This window comes from Vicia villosa, linkage group LG3, assembly GCF_029867415.1.
Source record: "Vicia villosa cultivar HV-30 ecotype Madison, WI linkage group LG3, Vvil1.0, whole genome shotgun sequence".
Classification (NCBI taxonomy): domain Eukaryota; kingdom Viridiplantae; phylum Streptophyta; class Magnoliopsida; order Fabales; family Fabaceae; genus Vicia; species Vicia villosa.
The window spans coordinates 134166785-134167240 of NC_081182.1; positions in this window are offsets into that span (position 1 = coordinate 134166785).

Below are 456 nucleotides of genomic sequence, written 5' to 3' on the forward strand. Positions count from 1 at the left end.
GGAGAAAACAAAAGTAAAAAGCAACACGCAAACATTTAATGCGTCCTCCAAAGATCAAGATAACAAATACAATCTTAAGGCAACAAATAGAAGAAAGATTCATCATGGAATGTGTGGTTCAAACAAAAATATAGTTCTCTAAACTGCAAAAATCACTAAGTGATTAAAGCTTAAACAAAAGAAATCTGAAACACCATCTTTAAGATACTGTCAAACGATATTCTTAATCTGCTTGAAGAAAAGAATAGAAGGTCAAGACAAGAAGCATCCTTGAATAAGAACTGTTGTTCTTAATCTGCTTGAAGGAAAGAATAGAAGGTCAAGACAAGAAGCATCCTTGAATAAGAACTGTTATTCTTAATCTGCTTGAAGGAAAGAATAGAAGGTCAAGACAAGAAGCATCCTTGAATAAGAACTGTTGTTCTTAATCTGCTTGAAGAAAAGAATAGAAGATCA